The following is a 24,719-nucleotide window of genomic DNA, read 5'->3' as shown; positions in this document are numbered from 1 at the left end:
GATGAAATCTTTGGATTTATTGTGGGACTCCAGGGTGAGCAGCTCTAGCTTTGGGCCACAATTGCCATTGGTGGCACTGCCTTCTTCTAATGGGTATGATTGAAAAGGATGAGGGTTATTGCTGACTTTGTGCATATAGCTTGTTGTGGTGGGCTCTGTTCTTCATGTGAAATTGTTACATGTGGTTAAGAATAGGCTTCTCTATACCTCTAACCTAACTCTTAACCATATAATAAGGAATGGTTTAAATCAGACTGAAGTGTCTGCCTCTGGTTTCATTCTGCTTTTGCCCAAAATGATGGGCCAACTGATTCAACAGAAGGGACAGGAGCCAGGTACAGAGGTGAGAGAGATATCAGCATTACATAATTTTCTCAGGCAGAGTTTATCTTCTGCATCCTACCATTGTAAAGCCTTTATAAAGGAGGATGGAATAGCTCTCAGAAATGTGGGGTGCAATCTATTGTTACAGAACTTGAAGTAAGGCTTTTGCTATCTCTTGATTGTTTGGCGGGAATGATGGAGTCAGCAAAATGTGGTTCATATCATCCACTGTCAAAAGTAGTGCAGGCACAAGGGTAGGGAGAAATGCTATTTTTCTGTGTCCCTAGAAATAACAGGGGGCATGTGAGAGAGGAACATCAGCCCAATTTACTTTTATTGCCAGTTGACTTGAGGGTATGCAGGTTGGAGGTTCCCTTGGTTCATGGAAGCTCTCACTCAAAAACAGCCATCAATGCCAGGTAGTAAAAATAATGATAGAGGGTCTCAGTCCATCTTTCTGGCAGTCAGACAATGGCAAGACTGGGCCATCAGACTGGCATACATTCCCCTTTAAGTCGGCGAAATTTTACCCAGAAGAAGGTTTTTAATGTTAAGCAAAGTGTTTCATGGCATTAAATACTGTCTACTTTATACTTAATTGCCTTACTGCAGATTCTGGTTCATTATGTATTGAAAGTGTTGCCCTTCTTTCTCCAGTCTTTCTTCCAGTGCTGAAGGCAATTGTGAGACCTGGCCACAAATCTTGTGCACTGAAGTCTCTTTTATTGTCTGGCTTGAGTTTTATATAATATAGAGTATTCTATAATTTATTCTACATATAGAACTGGAATGCTTCCTTATAAACAGGTTACATTGTTTTCTTGTGTCATCATTGCAGACTGTTTCTAATGAGAATGATTTCATTCTACAAAGGCTGCTAAATGCTATTCAATTTGGGGAATAGTCATACCGTGACAGGGGAGTCTAGAAACCTTAATATTTCTCACATATGAGGCAGAAGCTTGGAAACCTTAATGGAATTTGTCTCAGATGTTCCACATTTGCTAACCTGGAAATGCTTTTGTAAATGAATTTCTTGGCTCGATTTGGCAAGCCTTTTCAAACAAATTGAGTTTCAAGTTTGGAAGCATCTAATGGATGTTTTCCCAATTTGCCATCTTCCTGCAGAGCTTTTATCAGTCAATCTTCATTTGTAAAGGGGGAGTAAGTACACTTTTGAACCTTTTTTCTATGACCAGGATTATTCATAACTTGAGTAAGAGAGCTTGCTTACTGGCAGCTGCCACTCTGAATGATGAATAAACACACAATGGTTACATAAATGAGAGTTCAACAATGGCTTATTATCCAGATTTATCAATACATTATTTGAACTCTTCAAATAATATACTTGCTATCATAGTATCTTTGCAACATGCACTGTTGGCAGTGTTGTACTAGAGTCTCTGGGTTCATGGCACTGAATGCTAAGACTTTTGATAAACAGGTATGATGAAGTCAGCCTAAGGCCTAGTGTAGATTTCAACTAGAGTAGTGTAGATTTCAACTACAGTAACATGGGTAAGTTAGGGATGGGAAGACTCCAGGGTTCCATTTCAGTATCCTCTAGTAAATGAATTTCTGCACTGCATCACCATAGCTCTGGTGTGGAAACCTACTGGGTGACCTTGGGCAAGTCATACTCTCACTGCCCCAGAGGATGGCAATGGCAAACCCCCTATGAATAAACCTACAAAAAAACCCAACAGCAACAACAACAACAACAACAAACACAAACAAAAAAGAAAACAAAACAAAAAACCACACAAACAGACCCCAAAACAAAACAAAACTGTCTTAGCGTTGCCATAAGTTGGAAATCACTTGAAGGTACATAACAACAAAGCACCATAGCTTCCATTTTGGCACTGGAAGTGACGCTAGATCACTTCTGATTGTTTCGAGGGGCTTCTCTGTTGTTTTGAGGGTGAAAGGAATAATTGAACCTGCATTATTCAGTGATGTCTGGCCCAGATCAATGCTTTTTTATTATTTATTTATTTATTTATTTTATAATTGAATTTTTTTTTTGATAGGCCAGGCTGAAGAGCAATGACTGGTCCAAAGTCACCCAGACAGCTCTGGTTGACCAGGGATCTGAGCCTGAGTTTCCTAGTCCAATACTATAACACAGTATGCCACACTGGTGATTGTGTCTATGCCCTACTATATGCAGATTGTCTACACATGTCCTACAACAAAGCTTTCATAGTGTGATCACAGGATTTCTGATTGTGTGTTTTTATGTAAGTGTAGATAGGATGCATGTTTGGGAAGAGGGTGGGCCCATGTCTCAGTAAGGCAGGAAGATCCATCAGAATGGATACCTTCCAGATGATACTGGACTGTATCCTCTCACCAGTGGCTATGCTGGGTATTAGAGGTGCAATTCAACAACATCTGGAGGTACACAAGGTTTTCAACCCAGCCTTAAAATGAAGGATATCATGGGAATGAAACAAAGGTTCAAGAGATTCTATTATTCCATCTTTATTTTGAGCCAACATTACTTTCACACAGAAACTATGAATTGATGTGGAAGCAATGCAAATTGGTGGCAAGCAACTTTTGATGTCACTGAGTTTTTATTATTCTTGTAGTTTCCACCTGTTTTTTTGACTTCCAAGATGGGGGGGGGGGGGACACCCTGTCTTTTCCCTAATTGGTTGCAGTGTGGAATTGCCATGTGGAGTGGAAATAATCCAATGGACTTTAGTAGCTTTTCCAGTGAAACTAGTGGCTTGCATTCTAAAACATATTTTATATAAACACAAATATTAATAGAGATATGCCACAAATTGAAAGCAGAACATATTTTTGAGAAACACTAAGGGCCAACCAGCCAACTATATGGTTTTATTTTTTTTTTAAATCCTTGGAATGGTCTTAGGTTGAATCCCTAAATATAATTATTTGGAAACAATTCTCACTGAACTCAGTAGGAGTTCCTTCTTGGATAATCAGGCACATGCCATTGGATAGTAGAGGATACTCTAGGCAGATGGGGCTCTCTGGTTGTGCTCACATTCAAGGGCCTGATTAATGCCCTTAGTAACCCTTTGTGGAGCAATGGCTAACTGGAGCTATATGTTTTGCTCCTGATTCTGTGTAAGTGGCAAGCAACCACAGTTATCCCACAAACTGTGTGGGCTTTGGCTTTTCCAGATATTCTCATAGCTAATTTTTAAGCTTTTCAGGCTTCTACGTGCATCTAAACAAATTTATGCCCAGGAGACAGGGTGGGACAACTCACAGGTCCTATTGGGTGTTGCAGCATGCCAACAATGAATCACGTGAGAAAGGAATATGTATGACCTCCTTCTACACATGCTGAAAGAACGCATGGGAGACAGCTGTATTGTGTGGATTAACCTTACTCCTGTTGTTATGTACCTAAAAGGCCAGTCCTTTGCTCACGTGGAACATTTTGGAAGGAGCTGTATACACAAACCAACACACTCCACCATATGAGAAAGGACACTGACCCAGGGAGGGAAAGAGAGGGCTTTATGCCTATATGTTGGTATGCACATACATCTTCTAACACATTGTGAATGTGAAAAGATAGGGGTATGTGGAGGAAGACAGTAGGGCTTCTGGGGGCATTAACAACAGGAAGCACAGCTGAGCTGTTCAGCCACATGACAACCAATCCATTATTTCAATGGATATATAGTCAGGGAACACACAAGCCCCCTGAATTTATAATCTTGTATCCTGTATCTTAGATAATCTACAGTACTAGATAAAGAAATACACAAGACTAATATATACAGGGGCACAATACTGTATAAAGAACTAAAAAGAAAGAGTGAGAGGCATGGTGGCATATAAATCTGAGACATGATACTGTGGTATTTTCATCCTACTGAAATGGAGACCAAATAATCTTGTGACTTTTGTTTTGCTTCAAAATCCATCCACAAATACGATTCAATCTTGGTGATTTAGGCTTCACAGCTGTGATTAATTCTGAGGAAAGTGCAAAGCATTTCTCTTCTGTTTTGCCTTTTCAAATGCACAATTCATGCTTCATTTTCCTGCTCCTTCTACTTACACTCCTCCCAGGTATTTCATTTCAAATTGTCCCAGTGACAACATTTGCATCTGCTAGGATAGGCCTCTTTGTTTATTCTTTACAACAGGTATTATTAATTATCCTCCTAGGCTTATTTTAAAGGCTGAGAGTTTGTGTCTGCCAGCTCTTTAGTTCCAGTTATCACGAACATTTTAGTTTACACTACCTGCCTGGGATGTGACAGATGAAATGCACTTGACCACTTTTTCTCTGCAGAATCATTCGAATGTTCTGCCAAACCTTTTATGCTGAATAATGACACATTTCCCTAAAGCTTTAACAAAGGCATTTAAGCAGGTGAAATTTCACCAGATATTTTCACTGTATTAACTAAGCAAAAGGTACTATAACTTCCCCCAATAAGCTATTTTCTCAAAAATAAAGTTGGATTGAAATATGCTACGAATGAAAATGAATTTTGTGTATTTGCAGCTGGTGCTTGCAGATTTTTCCAGTAATGATTTCCAGGATCATGGACATAGAGTGAAGGCATGAAATACACTTTGCTATGCATCTGTAGAATAAAACCCTTCCTCTGACTTAATAAATATGAAGGTACTGATTTATTCCACTTTGTAAAGTAATTCAAAGACATAGCTGTGTTAGTCTGGAAAAACAGTATGCAAAAGGATCTTGAAGCACCTTTGAGACTAGCTGAGCAAAATAACTTGTAGCACAAGCTTTCATAAATTTGATTTACTTCCTCATACCAAGTCTACGAAAACTCATGCAACCAACTTCTCTCTTTCAATCAGTCTCAAATGTGCTACAAGATCCCTTTGCATTTGTAAAAGAGGTTAACTTTATGTCCTTAACACACTGAGAAAGGTTGGAGACTTCCTCCACATTTTAGTCACTTTCACTGAATACAAAATTCACAAGAGCCAACATTTGCTGGACCAAATGATTGTCTTAGCATCCTGCCTCCAACAGTTCCACAAATTGAGTTTCCCTGAATCTGCAAACATTACCACCACCATCCCTCCTAATAAATGCAGTTAAAGCCCATCATTATGGAAGAAGTGTGGCAGTGACTGAGATAGTGTAGGTTATGACAGCCCTAGGCTTAAAGTAAGGTTATGTCCATTTTGCTACAGTTAGTGAGGGGCACTGTGGAATTAAATTGGTATTTTAAATTTTATAAACACATTAAAAAGAGAGACCTCAGATTTCTCTGCTGTTACTTTTTCTTTTGTGCAGACTATGTATTGCTCAATCACGGCTACAGTGAAAGTATGGATTGTTCTTTTTTACTCATAGCAACGATCAGGTTTGCAAGAGCTAAGCAGAGCTGTTAATAACATGATATCTTGGAGGACCCTCATTTCTCATAAGTCAAGACTTTTTTGATCGCACATAGCTGCAACAAACAATGTTTTTCTACCAGGAAAGAACCCCCCACACAAAAGTGGAAGCAATTTAAAATGGAAGAGAAAATATCTCCTCCATATGGTGAACCATCCCTATGATTTCATTCATTTGGTAAAATGCACAATTAAAGTGGTTATTTACAAAAGAAATGTCAAAACAGTGGTGGTGTATTTTGCCTTATAGCATAGTTTCTGCAAGGGTTAGAGACTTTGCTGAAAAACGAAAGCTGGAAATGTAAGGCTTATGGTTCATGCAATGAGGCAACTGTTCCCTTGCCACCTTATAAAAACACTAATGGAGAAATGGTGTGGCACAGAGAGAGAGAAAGAGAAAGGGCAGTTTATCCCCTTGTGGCTCAGCATGGCCCACTGCTGATATGTGCTATTCTAGAATTGTTTATTCCCAAGGGAACTTGTGTTTTTGTTTTGTTTTTCAAAATGTATTCTTCCCAGAAACATCCGATCAGCATAGTTGTGTCCCTTCTGGCTGAAAAATTCTGGAAGTGGTAGACCAAACATACAACTTTCCCAAACCTTTCTCAAAGGAATCTGGTCTATGAAGGAAAAATAGTTCCCTTTCCCTGTATGGTATTTGTATCTAAGTGTACTTGAGCATAGAATTTCCTCACAAGTCTGCTCAGGACTGCAGCGTTTAGAGGCAAAACACCTGCTCCTTTAACTTGGACCACTTCAAAATATGGGTGGTAAAAAAGAACAACGGAAAGCTGTTTTGACAAGTTGCTAAGCTGCTTTACATAATCTGTTCTGACATCCATCAGAAGCACCTGATCTGCAATTTTTTGACATAATATGTTTTGCTCTTGGAGCAAAAGTGCCTTTGGAGAGGAGATCTAAAATGAGCAAACAAAAAAAAATCCAATCATACAGTGTGACAAGAAGGAAAACGGAGCCAAGAGAGCATCTTAACCCAACCTGCTGCACCCTCTCGGTCAGTTTTTAATCAGGCTTTTGGCAATGCAGAAATAATTAGGAAGTTCTGCTCTTGTAAGCTCTGGAGCCAAGTCCTGCAGGCCATATGTCTTCCAATGCATCAGGCTTCCTACTCGGAAGGACACAGTGACATTCCATTGCTGACAAAGTGCTCATGAAATGCCAAGTACAGCTGGTGGCCTGAAGGGAAAGGAAGCTTCCCAGCAACAAAGAATCATTGTCCATTTGTAAGATGTTTGTGCAAGAGAAAAAGTGGGGGCTAGTGCTAGAGAAAAGCTTATTTGCCTATCTCCTTTGAGTTTGTCAATCAATTGGCATATCTTCATTTGCAGGCAGCTTTGAGCAACTGATATTATTCAGAGCTTGAAAAAGTTACACTTTGCAACTGCATCTCTCAGAACTCTCCGGCCACCACAGTTACAAAAAGGTGATGCTTCCAACATGACACCTTTTGAATAAAAATATGATGGTACTCAGGTCGTAATAAACAACAGTTCATTTAAATGCCCCCCTCTCTCTTTCATGTTAGACTGTGTATACACTGTTTTTATATTTTGTTTTCCAGGGATTAAAACCTTAGTCCTATTGTGTTCTTATTTGAGATACGTTCCACTGAGACTAACATCTTCATCAGTATACATAGGATTAGGATGTCAAACAAAGTCAAGTTTGTTTGACATGGTTGTGTTGGTCTGTTTTAGCATAAAAAGATAAAAAAGGACTCTTGTAGAACACTGCAAAAGTAATCCAGTTTGAGACTACTTTAATTGCTCTGGCTCAATATTATTATTATTATTATTATTATTATTATTATTATTATTAACCTTTATTTATAAAGCACTGTAAATTTACACAGCGCTGTACATACAATCTTTTTAATTGGACGGTTCCCTGCCCTCAGGCTTACAATCTAAAAAGACATGACACAAAGGGAGTGGTGGTGGGGAAGGGGCCTCTCTAGTAGGATAATACATATAAAATACATAGCAAATGATTTAATAAAACAGGCAACAATAGAACATCAAATAGCAAGTGACAATTATGCAATGCCTGGGAACGCTGCCCTGAACAGGATGGTCTTCAACTCTGTTTTGAAGCTGGTTAAAGAAGTGATGGGGCGGAGGAAATCCTGGGCTGAGACAGCAGACCTTGACTACCAGAACGGAGGGCCCAAGTGGAAAGGTGAGGAGAAAGAAGGTCTGATAAGTAGGGAGGGGCCAGTCCATGGAGGGCTTTAAACGTGGACAGCAGGAGCTTATACTGAATGCAGAAAGGGAGGGGGAGCCAGTGAAGGGATGCCAACACAGGAGAGATGTGGTCAGAGATCATTTTTTGGAAAGGCGGGGTAGAAATAAAATTTATTATTATTATTATTATTATTATTATTATTATTATTATTATTATGTGATAATGCGTGCAGCTGAATGCTGGACAGAGATTAAAGGACGGAAGTGAGAAAGAGGAAGCCCAGCCAGGAGGACGTTACAGTAATCAAGTGGTGAGACCACTAGGGCATGGACCAGGATCTTGGCAGTAGAGGCAGAGAGATAAGGTCGGATTTTAGCAATAGTGTACAAAAAGAATCTACAAGCCTTGGCTGTGGTCTGGATCTGAGGGATACACGACAGAGAAGAGATTTCTGAGAACTGTAGTTTTGTGAGACATTTAGCCTTCTCTGTCAGAGAGCTCTGGTGCCACAATAAACTACAGTTCCCAGGATTCCTTGGCACTGAGTGAAGGCAGTTAAAGTGATGTTAAACTGGTCTATTTCTGCAGTATGCTTTGGACCTAATTGAGAAAAAGAAATTGCTAGCATAAGCTGGGACTCTAGTACAGTGTGCCCGCTCCACATATGGGTGTGCCATACACGGCTTCTGGTTTACGTGGAAGGTGCACTGCTATTAGTTGAATGGCGCGCGCGCGCGCGCGCGCGCGTCCACAACGCACGCACACCATGCCGCCACGAGCACAAGCCCCATTCGTTTTAATGGGGCTTGAGTACAGGTGGAATTCACCTTACGCCAGGGGGGGAACGGATCCCCCACGTAAGGTGCAACTGCACTGTTTAAGCTTCCATGGACTTTAGTCTACTTCATCAGGTGCAACAGATATTAAGATGTATTTCCTACAGTTACCTCTTTCCCTTCCACAATGGGATTTCCACCAAGATATTGGCTTCAGAAGCCTTGTTCATCTCCCTGTGACCAATTTCAAAACAAAACTGAATACAAGAAGTGCTATGACAAATACTTAAGGGATCACCTTAGCAAAATAGTGCTAAACATATAGGTGCTTACCTCATGCATATTTAAATCAGTTTACCTCAATCCAGTTTAACTCTTAATTTGGGTGGCATCCTGATATTATCATAAGGTTTTTGGCTCCAATTTTGTCACCCAAATGCATCCTGAGTCTATCCCCATTTGCAGAGCAGCTCCTTGTGGCTTTTTTCGGATCTGGGAGTTTTCCAACTTGAAAAAATGGCCGCCAGAGCCCTCCTGGAAGTAGGGATGAGCCCGGGATATATTTGGGCAGCAAAACTGGAACCCAAAACCCTGTGATAATATCAGGATGCTGCTTGAAATAAGGGTTAAACTGGATTGAGGTAAACTGATTTAAATATACATGCAATAACCTCCATAATTTAATTCTGAATCACTCTATTGGTTTTTGGGATTTAGCACCAAACTACATAGTCCGGTGGTCTTATAGGTCTGCCCTCAAGTGCAGGTTCTTTTTAAAAAAATGAATGTGAACTTTCTATCCCAACTGGAAGCCTAGTATAGAGGATTAGGTAGACTGTTACCCCTAGATCTAGGGTTGCCATACTGCCTGGATAGCTTGGTTTTACCCAGATGCTAGGCATGCCTCCTGATGCCCATTTGGACTATCATTTGGCCCAGATGCAAAATTTATTTTTAAAAAATTAAAAGTATGTCAGTGATCCTGTATCAGAAGTGTAGCTATAATATTGTAGCTATAGTCCATCTCCTGCTCCAGCCCCTGAAACCCTCCTTCAAAGCCAGTTGGCCATCCCAAATGATGAAGTTCTGTCATGCTGACAATGGGGGCACTATAGGATGATGTGATCTGCTGCCTTCCAGCAGTGAACAATGTGTTGCAGAACCTTTTTTTCTGCTCTTTACATGATTGCTTGCTGGCGGGAGGGGGGTGGTCACATCATTCTGCAGCACCCCACTTGCCAGCACCACAGAACTCAGTTCCTTGGGATGGTGGATTGGCTTTTAAGGTGGGTTTGGGGACATTTGTAGTAATGGAAATTGTGTCACAGTTTCAGATGTGAACTTGAAATCATTACAAGTTTGTAAGTCTAACTTATGATATCATAACTGCCTAAAAAGGTGCTAGTCAATGTCTCCAGCCCCTCTAGAAGCTGAGATATGGACCAAAATATGAAATCACGTTTACATCAATAATTAAATGATTGTGCAAATTATAAGGTCAGATTTGATGAAACTGAATACAGCAATTGTACCTAGATTTTTCATGCCGACCCACTCCAGTTTGAACTACCGTCTCTTCAAATTGCGTTGCAAAGAGTGACCCATTCATTTCCATGGGACCTCTGGTTTTGCAATGCAATTTGCCGGTGCAAGACACTCAGTCCAAACTGAGACCATCTTGCTGGGCCAACAATTGAAGTTCCCTATCCTCATTTAGAGTGCTGATTCATATCAGATGATCTACACTGCTCACCCATCCTGTTCTTGACAGAAGAGCTATAAGACTAAAATCCTTACTTAGTAAGGAGCCTGATCACTCGGAGATGTGTACATCTGCGGCTGCATTTCTTTTAAATATCAGTGCTTGTCAGATGCCCTTTAAAGCCTTGACCAACTTGATAATAGGAAGTAGAGAACTAACTCTTACTGTCATGTGTTTTGGATGACTAGTGTTAGAGGATCCAAGTGAGCAAATAGGATCAAGAGGTAATGATTTTCCTTTTTAAAAAATCTCATACTTAGAAGCTTTCATTTGATAGGAGAAGGCTTTGCCACATTTTATAGTCACAATCTGATTGTTGATTAGTAGTAAGTAGTGGTTTTCTAGTACATCTACTTGATTCTTACTTTTCGTATCTACGAGGCTTATCACATTGGTTATTAAACTGATTTACATCTATCTGGTTTAAAGCTGAATTCGGGTGGCATCCTGATCTTATAAGATATTTTTTGCTGCAAAATCTGCTGCCTGAATATAGCCTGGGTCTATCCTTGTTTCCAGAGTTGCTCTGCTGGCCATTTTCTTAAGTCAGAAAACAGCTGGATCTGAAAAGAGCCAGGAGGAGCAGCACTGGATGCGGGGATGGACCCAGGCTGTATTCAGGTGCAGACTTGGCAGCAAAAAACATCTGATAAGATCAGGATGCTGCCCAAATTCAGCTTTAAACCAAATAGAGGGAAATTGATTTAATAACTAATGTGATAAGCCTCTATGAAAAGCAGGAAAAGGGAAGCTGCTGGATTGCAACTCTCATCAGCCTTAATGATGAGGGATAATAAGAGCTGCAGTTCAGCAACATCTAGAAGGTTGCATGTGTTCTCACATCATTGCTATGGAGGGCTTTAAAAAAATATCTTATCCCTGGGATAGGATGTATGTACAGTAATTACCTTCTGATGGCCAAGGAGCCTAATAAATAAAGGTAGTTTTGCATAGGGGGAAAGAGGCATTCCAGTTAATGGGAAGAGTGATTATTAATTTTGGCTTAAATCCTATTGCTTTATGGCTCTGCTCTAGGGTTGCCATCATGGAGGACCTCCAAACCGGGACAAATGTAGGACCAGGTTTGAAAATGTAGGACTTTTTTTTTTAATTTCCTGGCTAGGAAATTAAAAAAAAAGTCCTACATTTTCAAACCCTGTCCTCCTCCTCCCGGCTTCGGAGGACGCCTAGGCTCTCTCCCAAGCCGGGAGGAGGAACAGGGGCCGCTTGGAATCGCGCCGCGGTTCCAGTGGCCTCTTCCTCCTCCCGGCTTCGGAGGACGCCTAGGCCGCCTCCCACGCCGGGAAGGGGCGCGGGGAAGCTTGGCACCGTGGCGATCGCCACGGTGCCAGGCTTCCTCCTCCTCCTCCCGGCCTGGGAGGGAACCTAGGCTGGCTCCCAGGCCGAGAAGGGCGAGGGGAAGCCTGGCATCGCGGCGATCGCCACGGTGCCAGGCTTCCTCCTCCTCCTCCCGGCCTGGGAGGGAGCCTAGGCCGCCTCCCAGGCCAGGAAGGGGCGTGGGGAAGCTTGGCACCGTGGCGATCGCCACGGTGCCAGGCTTCCTCCTCCTCCTCCCGGCCTGTGAGGGAACCTAGGCTGGCTCCCAGGCCGAGAAGGGCGAGGGGAAGCCTGGCATCGCGGCGATCGCCTCGGTGCCAGGCTTCCTCCTCCTCCTCCCGGCCTGGGAGGGAGCCTAGGCTGGCTCCCAGGCCGAGAAGGGCGGGGGGAAGCCTGGCATCGCGGCAATCGCCGCGGTGCCAGGCTTCCTCCTCCTCCTCTCGGCCTGGGAGGGAGCCTAGGCCGGCTCCCAGGCCGGGAAAGAGGCGGAGGCTGCTCCTCATCGCGGCGATCGCCGCGGTGGGAAGCGGCCTGCTCCTCCTCCCGGCCTGGGAAGAAGCCTCGGCCGGCTCCCAGGCCAGGAAGGAGGCGGGGGCCGCCCCTCATCGCGGTGATCGCCGCGGTGGGAAGCGGCCTCCTCCTCCTCCCTGGCCTCGTGGAGGCCTTGAGGACCCCGCGGCCGGAGCTCCGACCGCGGAGCTGCCTCCAAGGCCTCGCTGGGGCCCGGGAGGGAGCGTCTCCGCGGCTGGAGCTCCAACTGCGGAGAGCCTTCCCAGGCCTCAGCAAGGCCTTGGAGCCGCCGCGGGGCCTGAGGTGGCCGCGGTGGGCGGGGCCATCCCGGTTTGGGCGCCAAACCGGGCCGGGACCGGGACAGCACCGCCCAAACCGGGATTGTCCCGCCCCCCGGCGGGATATGGCAACCCTACTCTGCTCTAGTTGGAACACAGAAAAGAACATGGGCCCTCATGTTGTTTCCCTCTTTTTGATTTACCTTAGTGAAACAAACTGTGGCCTACACTGGTCTGTTGCTGCTGTTCAGTGACATGTTGGTTAATTATAAGATGTCCATCATTCAGGCTGTGGAAGGCTAACTTGATGTGCATAACTGAGACACAAATAAGATTGCTAGGAAAGAGCTTGGGAAAATTGTGTGTGTGTGTATGTGTGTGATTTGACAAGAATTCCCCAAATCCTTCAGCCAGTTATAGTTCTCAAAGTAATTTTTCTAAGCTCTGAGTTGGGAGAGTTAGTGTCTCCCAGCTATGGCTTCCCTGGTATCCAGTTCAGTGCCAGGACAGACTGTAAAGCTGGGAATGTTAAGTGATAGTGGGATATAATAATTTCATCTCTCTCTCTCCAAATCCAAGTGTTCTATCTGTCTATGCACCACTATGGAACATTTCTCTCTTGTGTCAAGTCAGAGGTTCTTTTCACTCACTGCTTAACAGTCCCTTGCCTGAGCCAACAGAGGTGGTCTCAGACTGAGACTTTTCAAACCCCAGCACTATAATTTTTAAAGGTAATATATATAGAGAGCTTGGCTTTTTAAGAAGGTATTTGGTTAAGCAATTTAATAGCCCTTAAGTGTGTATTTTAGGCTTTATGGCCTAACATCAACTTTTATGACATTATTACTGTTTAGGTTTTTATAAGTGCTTTACATACCAGTGACTATTTGCTTAAATTCCTCTTTAAAGAAATAGGTAAGATAAAAGTTGTGATATGAAAAATGCATTCCACCTCTTGGATGAGATATCTCCAAGACTCCCTGTCCTTTACTGCTCAGCTCAGGTCCTGCAGGCTCATGTCTGTGGCCTCTTTGATTGAGTCCATCCATCTGGTGTGTAGTCTGCCTCTCCTTCTATTGCCTTCTACTTTCCCTAGCTTTATTGTTTTTTCTAATGAAGCATACTTTCCCATAACATAGCCAAAGCACAACAGCCTCAGGTTCATCATCTTGGCTGCCAGGGCGAGTTCGGGCTTGATCTGTTTGTCTTTTTTTTTTTTTGCTGTCCACAATATTCTCAGCTTTGTTCTGCAGTGCTACATCTGAAATGAGTTGACCTTTTTTTTGTTGGCTTTCTTCACTGTCCAGCTCTCAGTCATACATAGTTATGGGGAATCACAGTCTTACTTGCCCCTATATGAAAAACGAAACATAAAAGCAAGAGGGATGGTCAAGGAAAGAGTTAACATGAAGAAATGGAGAGTCGCAGGGGACGGACCATTGGGCAAAGGGAATTAGTCAGTTAGAAGCATGAAAGGTTTATTAACAGGGCATCTTCCCAGAAAGTGAAAGTTCTTTGTTCCAGGGGATGAGAAGGGAGACAGATGTGTCTCCTGGAATGCAGGTTACTAGTATGAATAATTGGGGAGGGCTCCCATGGCTTAGATGGTTGGGTAGGAGAGGGGAATTTCAGCAGGTGTTGCTTGTTACCTGGTTGTGTGAAAAGCAACACTCTCCCTCTTCTACACAACCATTAAAAGCACAGAAGTCATCTCCAGTTTTCAATCTGGAAACCCTACCAAAGGACTTGAGGCCAACAGTTTGGCCAGGGACACCCAGAAAGAACAGCTAGTAAGTAAATTTGGGAAATTAAACTGTGTAAGGCTCTTTAAAAAAAAAAACATCCTATTTGCTTTGACTGTTTCTTGAGAAATGCTTAAGCTAAATATTCTGGAGATGGAAACCCTGCAAATATATGATGCCCATTTTATCCCTGAAATTCCTCCCAAATCTGTATTGGGAACTTTTATACATGTACGTAATGGATAAACTTTCAGATTCCTTTGCCTGGCCCAGTGTTTTAGCTGTATCATGTATCTAGTTAATCCTTAACTGAGGGAAGCTCTAGCAAATGGAAAAAAACTAGATAATCCCAACATGGTTCTCCTTTGCCTGACACAGAAAGGGAAAAAAACACACAGTGGCAACTGTCATAAATCAATCTCCTTTAAAGTCGGAAAAGAGACTGGGGAGAAGACTGGTGTGTTCTCCCTTTCCTAGTCAGGCCAGGAACTGGATGTTCAGTGTCCACATAAGCTTTAAAAATGGTGGTATACCATTAGTCCTAGATAATTATATGAAAAAGTTGTCCCATATACTGACAGGGCATCAATATTTTTTCCATGTCTTGGTGGTCTCTGAGATAGAAACCATATTTTTTAAAAGTATAAGCTTACCTCAGAGTATCATCTACAGTTTGAGACAGGTGTGAATCTTGGAGCAGGCTATAGCAGACTACAGCAGATCAGATATTTTTCTTCTAGAATTTGGACCTTGTCACAAATTCCTGAAACATATTTAGCTTTGAGCAACATCCATTTTTGCCCCACAGTTTTCTAACCTTCCTGCCAAACATCTCCTTTTTAGTCTGTGGTGGAAACCTCTGCAACTGTAACAAAATAGTACTCTATTTGCTGTAGCAGACCTGACATTTAATGAGCAATGCCTGAAGCAGAACATTCTTGTTGAAAGTAAGATATGTACCTGAGCAATGTAACATGGGCGGGTTACAAACTGCCATGAAGGTACGCGCGGAGCACGTACTAGGGTTAGGGAGCTGCGGTGCTTCCGCACCTCCCTAACCCTAATACGCGCTCTGCGCGTAAAAAATGACGGCGGCCGTTCCAGACAGCCACCGTCATGAGGACGTCACGGCCATGCCGCCTCTACACGGGGCGGCGCGGACATGACGTCCTCACTCCGCACCAGGGCGCCTAGGGCGCCCTTTCCGCGGACCAGGAAGGAGCTCTGTTTCGGAGCTCCTTCCTGGTTTGCGGCGGCGTTTTGCTTTGCTGGGCGCAGCCTTCAGACGGCTGCGCCCAGCGAAGCAACGGAGAAAGGGGCCAAGCGGTCCCTTTCTCCTTCTCCCCGCCGCCGCGGGGTGTCCTTGGGGCTTGAAGCCCCAGGGACACCCCTTTTCAGGCTGCGGGGAAGCGGCGTTTTGCTGCTTCCCCGCAGCCTGAAAAGCGGCGGATCAGGGCCTCAGCGGCTGCCGTTCTAGCACCTGGGCCCCGATACACCGGGGAAAGGGGTGGGTGCAGCCCGCCCCAAATGGGCGGTCTATAACCCGCCATGAATATGTTTTTCAGGAGTTTTTTGCCCTTATTTTTGGAACAACATCATATTATTGATTCATGTGCAGGTAGTCAAAACCTTTGCCCCCATGGCTAGAAAATGTGTGGTCTTCCAGATTTTGAACTAAATCTCCCAAAGTTCTGATGGGATATGGACTCAAGGAACATCATGAGTGACATGAGTTTTATAGATCTGCTCCATACTCTGGATTATTCTCAGACAAAATACAATGTCAGATGCTTCTACATTGATCACAATACTCTGAGTTCCTTCCTGAGTTGTCCTGAATTCCCAGTTAGGTCAGGAACGTAGCCAGGATTTTGGGAAGGGGGGGTCTAGACTAAGTGCCACCATTATAATGGGGCTTGGGTGCAGCAGCGCAGCAGCACACACCATTCATTTTATCTGACGGAAGGGGGGTCCAGACCCCAAGAACCCCTCCCCCCCTTGGCTATGTCCCTGGTTAGGTGCCTCAGAGGGAGAGACTCACACCAGCAGTGGTGAATCCTAGTGTCACAATGGGATGCTGTGTAAATAACTGTACAGCATCACTCCAGAGTGCTCTTTTGAATGCATTTTAAGACAGGGATGACCCAGATTCAATGTGAAACTGTACTGATGTCATGAAGACAGTCTCCAGGTGAATCAGGACTTTGGCACAGCATCATGAAGACTGTTCATGGCAAGGATGAGGGTGGAACTATCTCATTAGCCTATGTGGACATGCCCATGATATCTTCATCTTGTTTTCCCCCACTCCCGTTTTCTGTCCTATAACTAAAACTTTAGATATTCCAGCTTGTGTGTGTAGGTGCCTACAAGTCACCTGTTGACTTATGGGGACCCTACAAATTTCATAGGGTTTTCATAGGCAAGGAACACTAAGAGATGTGTTGTCAGTTCCTTCATCTGAACTATAGCATACAGCACCTGGCATTCATTGTGGGTCTCCTATACAAATACTAATCAGGGCTGACCTTGGCTTGATCAGATCAGATGGGATCTGGTGCCTTGAGAGTGTGTGTGTGGGGGGAGGTGTATTATTTTATTATTCTACATATAATAAATCCCTCTGTCATTTGAGTTGTTGTCTTGGATCATGTAGAATGATTTGTAAATGTTCAGAGACATAGCAGTGTTAGTCTGGAATATCAGTATACAAGGGAATCTGGTAGCCCCTTTGAGAACAACTGCGAGAAAGATGTTATAGCATAAGCTTTCATAGACAGTCTCCTTCATCAGATGCATGGAGTTAACTGGTGCACAGGAAGGGCTTTTATAATCAGACTGTATGAATAGCCATAGAAATGCAAAAATTGTAGGTAAGGTAATAATAATAATAATAATAATAATAATAATAATAATAATTTATTTATATTTCCTGTCTCTCCCTGAGGATTGAGTCGGGATTACAACAAAAAGTAAAATCAACAATACAAAATACAATATTATCTAAAAATACAGTCAATAAAATGAACAGCAATACTGCTACCAATCATTAAAATGACCCAGTCGTGGTCTGTTTGCTATGCTGTCAAAGAATAATAATAAATTATTATGTAATGAAGTGACAAATTCAGTTTAAACAATAGGTGGTGAGAAACAAAGGCAGGAGGAAAGATGCTGACTAAGGCTGGTGTGAGTGGATGACCATGAATAGTGGAGCGACTTTTGGAAAAGGGATGTGTGCAGGCTGGGAATGGAAAGTGCCTTTATTATAAGATCCCCTTCCCCCTATCTCCTTATGCTTTTCCATACAAGCTTATTTTATTGGAAGGGACAAATGAGAAATATATTCTATATTTTATTAATTAATTAAGGGTGGAAACTGAATTACTAAAGCCACACTGACATCATTTTTTAAATGTTGGTTGTGGCCTGGTATTAAAGCAATAGAGGCGATAGATATTTCCTTCACAGTGCTTGAGTAGAAAAATTGCAGCTGGGACTAGCAATTTGTTGAAAACATGTATTAAATCATGTCCAGTGATGGGAACCTGTAGCCTTAATACTGGGGACCAAAGAGGAAAAATGAATTTGATTATAAATGGCTGTATTAAATCATTGCTCAAAGGAAAAACAAAATGCTTGTGAAGGAAATGTGCAGCTGTGGAGGAATAGAGAAGAGGAGATGGGAAATTCTGGTTTTCCAGATTTTGAAGGGGGATTAATAGAATAAGGAAAATGGCATGGGGACAGTAAATGGCTATGTGAGCTGTCAGGTCAATTGGAATAGATGTCTTGAATACATGAGATGTTGCAGCTGTGATGAAGAAATGGTTGGGGATGTGTGCTTTGTCAAAGGCCTTGGTATAAATGCAAGGTTATATGGGACAACCATGCCCTCCAATTTCAGTGGAAAGCAAACAGCAGGAGGCATTTAGTCCCCACAGAAACTGGGATGTTTATGAATGTTCCCATCTAGACAATCCACATTTCCAGACCTCTTCCCTTTTCCATTATCATATCCTGCCCATGTCCTGTTTTTGTTTTTGTCTTTTTGTTATGGGACAAAATCTATACCCAAGGGATATGTTCCCAACTCAAACAAATATCTTTTTGCATGCCTTTTTAAAAAACTGTATGCACTGTTTAAATGGCAGTTTGAATGCATCCTTCTGACTACCGACCCACTGAATGAATTATATATAAGCAGTGTTTTGTGCACATTTGATCTGTGTACATTTTATTGTGTATTTTTCAAATGTGAACATTTTTCTCCAAAGCTATCCATCAACATGCAGATTCTAGCAGACATAAGGCATCTGGTCTGTAGATACTCTGGGAACTACAGACTTAAGCAAGCTCCACCAGCATAAATAAACAAACACATTTAACAACTGTGTTGTCAAAGCAAATTCCTTGCATGCCCCTAGTTGCAGAATTATAATTTTGTCAGTAGTCTAATACTCAGGACTCAGCAGGTGAAGATACTCCATTCATGAAGGTGCGATACCACTTGCTAACATGATATCAAGTCAAAGGGCCAAATTATTTTATTTAGCAAGGTGTGTGTGTGTGTGTGTGTTTGCATATAGATATGTAGCACCTCATATCCAATGAGCTCAGTGTAATGTACAATAAATTTAGTCTAAACAGTTTAAAACAATTTTGAAAAGTAAAAGTAATTAGACAAAAACATATTAAAAATCTAGCATGCTAAAGCTGGATGATTTTAAAATACGTAGTTAAAACAGCTTAAGTCAAATTAAAACCATTCACATGTTCAGATTTAGATGAAATTAGCTAGGTCCAAAAAAGCTTTAGTCAAAAATGAATGCCTGTTTGACACCAGTGCTGGTGCCAATTAGGCCTTCAAGAGGAGTTATCCCAATTGTGTCATTGCAGAAAGTCCTTTACACATGATATTAGTCATGTTTTTAGAGAAGCAGACACTTCTATTTTGTAAGAAAAAGAGACATGGGGAAAATTTCTCCTTTTGCTTTCCTCTGAATGTACTGTGTATTTCAAACAGGTTAAGAAAGAAAGAAAAAATCCAGTAAAGCCAAGTCCTAAAAACACATCTCAAAAACAAACAAAAATTGTGACTAAATGCTGAGTATTGCAATGTGTATCTAAAGAATGCCATTAGTTTGATGTGAGCATACCAAAGGAGGTAGAGTTGGTGGCCACAGCAGTATTGCTGTTGCTGGAACTGTTGGCTCCCAGTTTCACTGGCAATAATGTTGAATAGATGCGGTGAGGTTTGTAGTGATGATCCAAGCAGGATATATGTGATGAGACTCATTAGAGGTACCAATTTTTGCTGTCAGGTCTGTAAAGCTGGCTGGAAAAATGTTAACCTAAAGTGACAGCATGGACAATACAGACATTGCTTCTGCTTACAATGCTTAGCGTTGTCACCACATCTATAGGCTACCATGGAAAACCTTCTCTTGAGCAACTGACTCATTAGGAGTGATATCAATGACCTGATGGACTTGTGATAATTCTTTTTTTTTTTTTAAAAAAATCTGGTGCATAAACATACAATTGATGAAATATCCAAATAACACGCAGCAGCTCGAAAGCAGAGATGGATGTTCATAGAGGAGAATATTCTAAGGTGATTGTCACACAGAGGCTTACTATCCTTAAAACATGGCTAGATCATCCCTAAAGTGCGAGGGTGTGATCGCCATTCCGCTTGTATCCCGTGATGAAATTGCGTGTTCCATCATCAAAGTGTTCATGAAGCCACCATTTCTCTGCATAATGGAAGTTCCCGTTATTCAGAGAAATGGTGGCTCTGCGAATGCTTTAATGTCGGGATGCCTTCATGACAATTTCATAATGGGAGACAAAACTCAACCGGCGATCACACCTTCACGCTTTAGTGATGATCTAGCTACCCTTTAAGGACGGTAAGCCTCCATGTGATAAGAGGCTCTGTTTGGGCTTCAGTTCCTCTCACTGTTACCACATTGGCAAGAAATGACTCATTTGTAGAAGCTAACCTTGGAAAGTTAAATGTTGTTTGTTAAAAATATTGTGACAACCTTTGTTTGAACAATAAAGATAAGGAGGTATGATAGTACTTAAGACAAGTGGAGAAGTAAACAAATGCAGTTTTAAAAGCTAGGCACCACAGACAGTCTACAGGCAGCCAAGGAATTACTCATTGATGCCGTCAGCCATTACTCCATTTTTAAAAAATCCTAGAACCAAAACACAGCCAATTTGTTTACCTCTTAAACTGGGGCTTTCCAAATTGTCTTCACTTCCCTCCCTAGCATTGAAGAACAATCAGTTGAGGGCATGTACTAGTTCAAACTGAATATGCACAGGTCAGTTTAGCAGGATTTCACATTTCTTGTAAGGCTGGTATATGTGTGCGCAAAATAGAAGGCTATAATTGCTTTCCTTGTTCTTAAATTTCTGGTAGGTAAGGTATATTGGTCTATTACAGCAAAAACAATAGAAGTTTAAAGTTCTGTAGCACCTTAAAGATGAACAAGTTTTCTTTGGCATAAGCTTTCATGGACTGCAGACCTTTTCATCAAGAACTGCAGTGAAGATGGAGTGGGATGTAGTCTACAAAAGCTTACACCAAATAAAATTTGTTATAGTCTTTAAGTCACCTTACACATATCTGACATTAGAAAGACCAGTTGGAGAACATTTCAGCCTTGCTGGACACACAGTAAGGGATTTACAGGTTGCATTTCTTGAACAAAGAAATTACAAAGGAATTCTAGAAAGTGAAACAATTGAACAGAATTAAATCCACAAATTCCAGTCCATTAGCAGAGGTATGAACAAAGACAATGCCTTCACGGCACCCTGCATATATTAATACATGAGTCCTTGCTACTGCACACATAACAAAAGGAATCTTCTCAGGCAGTGTTTTGAACCCATTGAAACTGACTTTGGGTAAGCAGATTTTCTGTTTTCATCAATACGAATTGACCACTGTAAAGATTTGAAAGACCTGTAACACTGCACCCAGCCCTTTGAAAATTTAGGGCAAGGAACATGATTTGCATTTTTCTGGAGATTATTACATTCTATCCCATTCCACAACTGTATAAATACACTTTATACCTGAGGCTTTAATAGCACTCTGTACTATATTGGAAGAAGGGCATTTATACCATGGAAAGCTCATGCTAAAATAAAAAGTAGTTAGTCTTAAAGGTCCTGCCACATTCCCTTTCCCCCTCTTCCTCTTTTTTTTAGACTTTTCACTGGTTCTTTTTCTTGATTTTCTCTTTATTGCCACTAGATGGCTGCATATTGCCACAGAATCTAACTATATCTTAACACTTTCACAAGTTTTTTAGAATGGAAGTATTTCCACTGAGCTGTCTTCAGTTCTAGATGCTGGCACTAGCTCCTTACTTTCTATAAAATCTGTAGGCCTCAGGTTTCCAAAGATTTACAAAGACATTGCAAATACATTCCATGGAATGTGCCAGCCAGATATTTTTCCACTACGACACCTAACCTTAGACTGACCTGCAGTCTCCTGAAAAGGAAAAATAATAATAATAAAAAAGGAAAATGAAAAGAAGAGAAGAGAAAAGAAGGTAAAACTGAGTGATGCTTTAGCAAGTTTCTCTGTCAACTGTGGTGGACAGATATGAATGAATGAATGAATGAAGGTTTATTTATATACCGCCGTTCCAATGATCACGGCGGTTAACAATAATAACAAAACAATAACAATACATTATATAACATAGGAACCCCCCAAGATAAAACCATACAACATCATAAAAGCCATCATTCATTCCTAACTTAAGACCAATAAAAACATCAATAAAACCCCCTAGCTAAAACACGATCAAACATCATTACAGGAGCAGATAATTCAGGACATGGTAGGGAAAGCTTGCCGAAACAAATGGGTCTTCAAATTCTTCTTAAAGGACTCAAGGGAGAGGGCTGAGCGGAGCTCGATAGGGAGAGAGTTCCAGGACTGCGGGGCAGCGACTGAAAAAGCCCTCTGCGCTGTTATTACCAATCTCATCACAGGAACTCGCAGAAGCTGTCTCCCTCCTGACCTAAGAGTGCGGGGCGGATTATATGGGGAGAGGCGGTCCTCCAAGTGCTCTGGGCCCAAGCCATTTAGGGCTTTATAGGTCGCAACCAACACCTTGTATTGCGCCCGGAAGCGAATAGGCAGCCAATGCAGATCTTTCAAGATAGGTGTTATGTGGCTGACCCTGGAAGAACCAGTGACCAGCCTGGCTGCCATATTCTGAACCAACTGAAGCTTCCGAGTTTGGTACAAGGGTTGCCCCATGTAGAGCGCATTACAGAAATCAAGTCGAGAGGTTACCAGAGCGTGTACCACTGTTTCAAGGCTCCCCCGGTCCAGGTAGGGTCGCAGCTGGCGTATCAGCCGAAGCTGGTAGCAGGTGCCCCTAACTGTCGCATCCACCTGAGGAGTCAAGTGAAGCGACGAGTCAAGAAGCACCCCCAAGCTGCGAACTGTGTCCTTCACAGGGAGCGTGACCCCATCCAGGACAGGTGGACAAACCTCCTTCCCGGGACCAGGGGAACCTATCACTAGTACTTCCGTTTTCTCTGGATTCAGGCTGAGTCTGTTTTCCCTCATCCATATGAGCTTGAAGTATTGTATGCTGTAATTTAAAGAAAAATAATGATAAAGATTATGGTCAGAATCCTATTGGGGAGTTATGAATTAATAACTTGTAATTACACATTTGTAACTGTGTCATATTCATGATCCCCCACACATTCCTTCGTTTGGAGACTCACGGATACTGTAAAAGTTTTCTAGTCCCCATTTACTGGGCGGCAGCAGCTGTGATCAACAGCATTGCTCTTCCTTGTCAATTGGGAAGAAGCTGACCAAAATTTTCATCCACTTCCTTCATGTGAACAATTCCCAGTGTGAGGGGGAATTTCAACAGGGTTCCTGTTTCTGCCTGTAGCAACAGAGCAACAGGGAAACAACCTCCCATTGATTGCAGTGGCTTCTGCCCAGAAAGGTAGCATTGGGAACGTTGGGCCAGCACTCACTGTGTAGCTTTGTAGCTACAGTAGTTACACATTTGTAACTGCTCAGTAGGATTCCAGACTATACTTAAAAACAAAAAAACTGAACTACTGCCTACCAATTAGTTTGAAATATAACAACAAAACAAAAACAATCTGCCTCTTGGCAATTTATTGAAAAGCCCTCTATTCGAGGAAATCAGCACTTATTAGTACTTGTACATTAGTAGACTATCTTAGCAATGTATCTATGCTAATTTCATCATTACTCAGTATTATTCAGCAATATTCCTTTACATGAAAATAATCTCATTATATGTTACACATTAAATTAAATATTAGGCCCAGGCTAGACATGATGTATAGTGTCCACATGTATTTTAACAACTCAAAGGCACTCATGGAAGACAGAACAAACAAATGGGGTGTGGATATGCACATAAAACCATGTGTATATTACTTTTATTGTTTGAAGTTGTTTTAAACTGTTTAAACAGATTTTATTGTATGCAACTCTGAGATCTTTGAATAAATACCACAAAAAATCCACCCACCCACCCATATACCCATATATATGGATGCTTAATCCTTTCCCCTTGGGCTAAACATAACCACTTCCCATTTCGCAAAGCCGTTTTGATTCCTGTAGGGGGTAAAAAGAAATAGGCAGGGATCCTGTTAGTACCATATGCTGTAGTATCTCTTTTGCAGAAGGAGGAACTGAACATCCCTCTTGCTCAAGGATGCCCAACCCCTTAAAATCTTTCTGTCCCACGCTGGGCCCATTAAGACCCCAACACCAAGACCATTTAGGTGGTGGTGGAGAGTGGGCAGTGGAAATGGAGGAGGAGCATCCAGCAGAATAATGAAGGCATTCTTTGAGGTTCCTGGAGGACAATTTCACATTGTGAATAGAGACAGCATGATGAAGTGGTTTGAGTGATTATGGAGGCCAGGGTTTGAATCCCTGCTTGACCATGGAAACCCACTGGGTGATCCTGTCCAAGTCACTCTTAGCCTCAGAATGGCAAACCCCTCCTGAACAAATCTTGCCAAGAAAACTCCTAGATAGGGTCACATAAATCCGAAGCGACTTGAAGGCACACACACAAAAAACAACAATCCAGCTATACTGACATAACCAGATGCTCATTCTCCAGCTCCTGGTCTCCACTGGCCACAAAACAGCCATACTAGGGGATCCCAGCATGAGACAGGTAGATTTTAAAAGAGATGAGAAAGGAGATGGGGCATTTTAATATCTAGACAGAATGTTATCTCCTGTTTTCAGATGCAGGATCTTGGCCACAGGCAATCCATTTTCTTAAGTGAAAAATAGAAAGTTAAAAAACAACTCCTCTCCCTCCTTTCTCCTCCTTTG

Source organism: Sceloporus occidentalis, unplaced genomic scaffold (genome assembly GCF_023333645.1).
Source record: "Sceloporus occidentalis isolate IW3139 unplaced genomic scaffold, rSceOcc1.0.p SCAF_6, whole genome shotgun sequence".
In the NCBI taxonomy this organism is placed as follows: Eukaryota; Metazoa; Chordata; class Lepidosauria; order Squamata; family Phrynosomatidae; genus Sceloporus; species Sceloporus occidentalis.
This window is presented reverse-complemented; position numbering follows the sequence as displayed.